Source organism: Nannospalax galili, unplaced genomic scaffold, assembly GCF_000622305.1.
Source record: "Nannospalax galili isolate Female #2095 unplaced genomic scaffold, S.galili_v1.0 scaffold514, whole genome shotgun sequence".
NCBI classification, from domain to species: domain Eukaryota; kingdom Metazoa; phylum Chordata; class Mammalia; order Rodentia; family Spalacidae; genus Nannospalax; species Nannospalax galili.
The window spans coordinates 1,650,380-1,653,445 of NW_008336076.1; the positions used below are offsets into that span (position 1 = coordinate 1,650,380).

Consider the following 3,066-nt stretch of genomic DNA (forward strand, 5'->3'; position numbering starts at 1 on the left):
TTACCCACCCCCGCAGCACCTGTTGAGTGCCATGGTGACAGTGACTTCCTGTTGCATTTCCTAAGAAACTGCCACTGTGGCTTCCACCCGTGATGCCACGACCTGGCTGGCCTCTGATGCTTGCGTTGTCTGGGTGATCATTTTACCTCCTCCTAACGTGGCGCAGTTTTCTTCAACCTCACCATCAGCCACAGCAGAATAATTCACTTGGCAACGGTTGGCGGTTCTGAAGCATCATCAGCCAGTGTGGCTACTGTTGCTCCTGTACCAACCTGGATGAGCGAGACTATCATCAGGGTTGCTAAAGGTCTTCATTATGGCCTTGTGATAGTAGGAGATGGGCTACACTATGTGGTGGTGGCCCATCTTTGCTGATATTCAGAAGCAGGCAAAAGATCCCCTCGCCTAGGTTGCTTATAACAGTTTTTAACTATGGTCCGTAATGCCTGGGTCCATGAAACCCTCTGCTTTTGCTCTTCTCTGTGGACAATGATGAGAACCTTTACCCATGGGATGTCTTCTGGCTATCAAATGGGCTTGCAGCTTTCTTTCCCCTATCTTGGTTTCAAAACCCCGGGCCTGTGGAGTGCTTGAGCACCTCTGGCATAAATACTCAGAGATGTGCCTGTGTCATTTTGTCCACAGAGACAGGAATCCTGCAAGGTAAGAGGTGGCAGTTCTGAACTGACCTCCGGTGGGGCAGGAGCAGGCTCTAGGTCTTTCAGGATCATTCTCTTGTTTTCGTATAGCATTCTCCAGAGCTGCTGCGCCAAACACCTTAAAGACAGGGTTCGGTTTGGAGTGTGAAATGCAGGGGCAATAGCTTGCTGTCCCACTGGAGTTACATTCATCTTAAGTAGCTCTAGGTTTCCGTACGTGGTAAACATGCCTGCTATCTCTTCCGGATAGATGGATTAGACACAAATACCTGAGGCAGTTTCTGTTTCTTCCGTGTTGGTTGTCACAGCAGCTACAGCAGCCATTCCCACAGGACCTCCAAATAAAAAAGCCCTCCAAAAGTTTTCTTTTTTCTCCATAAAGCAGGTTGTAATTCTTTGGTAGCCCATGAGTAGAATCTTTGTAGTATACTCGAGACCCTGGGTTTGATCCACAGCACTGTGGCAGCCAGATGGGCAGTCAGCTGCCGTGGAGTTGAATACATCTGAGTCATGCTAAGAAGTGCCCGTGGGGCACTTAGCATACTGTGCTCAGTGTAAGTGGCAACAAGGACCCATAGTATTTGCTGGGCAGCCGCATGGGCTTAGATGGTATCCATGTGTTCAGTTTGCATCGCTCCATGTTCCTCCAGGAAGACCTACTGCCAGAATTGAAAGCAGGGTCTCAATGAGCTATGTGCATAGCTGTGTTCATAACAACATTCTTCACAATAGCCGAAAGGTAGAAGCTACCCAGTGTCCATCAGTGGGTGAATGGGAATCACAATATGGTACAAACAGACCAGATAATTATTCCGCCTCAGAGCGACTGCATACCTTGGGCCTGGGTGGCGGAGATTTCCCTTTCACAGCTTTTCACAATGTACTTCAACCTTCTGGTTTTGTCCTCACTTTTCTGTTTCCATTTTGGCATAAGCATTTACCTTTATGGCAAAATCTCATTTTTCTACACAAAATCCTTTCCCAGCTAGGATTATTTTTTTCTTTAACCTTCTTTACCAAAAAAAAAAAAAAAAAAAAAAAAGACATTTTGTTTCTCTTTTTCTTATTTGATGGTTCCTTTTTTCCTTTATAAAATCGACAAAGCATTTCTTTCCTAATAGAATATCTTTATTCCTAAATGAAAACCCAGAGAACTGTATCTGAAATACTGAAAACATGAATACTGTGTTTTAAATATCTAACAGTGATAGGCAGAACAATTTGGAGACATTCCAGTTTTCTTAACAAAGTGTAAGTTAACTCTTTGTTAAATAGTTAAGTCTTACTGTAGCAAGCACTTATCACTTTAGATAAAAAAGGATCCTTTCTTTGAGCCCACAAGGCAACAGAGAGCAAAGCCCTGGTGTTTCTGTCTCCACCTTGTTTTCGTTTCTCCTTTGCTTTTAAAGTTCATCCGCTTACCTTTGTAGTAAGAATGCCAATCATTTAACTACCATCCATATAGCTAAATTATTTGTTCCTTTCTAAAACTACAGATGCAAACATATTGTGAAAAGGAGCAGAACATAAATTACATTTACGCTGTAATGAAATACAAGATGGCTTCCTCACGTGTGTGAACTTTGAGATGTCTCTCATAAACCTCAGTGTAGGCTAATCAGGCAGCAATAGGTGGCTTTAAAATGACCCTTTTTCCCTTCAGTCCCAACTTTTCATAATTGAATTTTAATCTAGATTTGGCCAATATAAGGACTTTGAAAAACCCATTTTTAAAGAGGCAGAAGTAGAAAGGTGCTGGAGCAGAGCTCAGGCAGATAGAAATCAGCTTCAATAGCTAAGTGTCATAATTGTAAGTTTAAAATATCATCCTAGAATGTTAATATTCACACACATACATATGCATACACATCTTAAATTAAGCATGCCTAGATGAGCAATTTTAGTTCCAATAAGTTAAAAATGCAAAATGGCTTGGCCATAGATTTTGCTACTAAGTTATTTTCAGGAATTTTAGGGATAGATTGAGTTTTTCCATGTTGTTTTAGACTCAACACATTTAAAAAGCCAATTCTGGGGGACTGGGGAGATGGTTCAGCAGTTAAGAACAGTTGCTGTTCTACCAGATGGCCTAGGTTCCATTCCCAGCACCCACATGGTGGCTAAGAATTATCTGTTAACTCCAGTTCCAGGGGATCAGACACTTTCTTCTGGTCTCTGTGGGTTTTGCACACACAGGCAAAACATTTATATACATAAAATAAAAATAATTTTAAAGGCAATGCTATGAAAAGAATTACCATGTATGCACACAACTTCAATGACATTAAGTCAGAGTGTTTTGTTTTTTTTTTTCAATTTTCATACTTTTAATTACTGTGTGTCAGGTAGATAAATCTTGGGCAAAGAACAATTGTTCTCAAATAAACCTTACCTAGACATATATTTC

The 3,066-nt window shown here is 41.3% G+C and overlaps 1 pseudogene; it reads right to left on the reverse strand.

Moving 5' to 3' along the window:
- On the reverse strand, nucleotides 1-2,105 carry LOC103732344 (annotated as a pseudogene).
- Nucleotides 2,106-3,066: the final 961 nt, after the last annotated feature.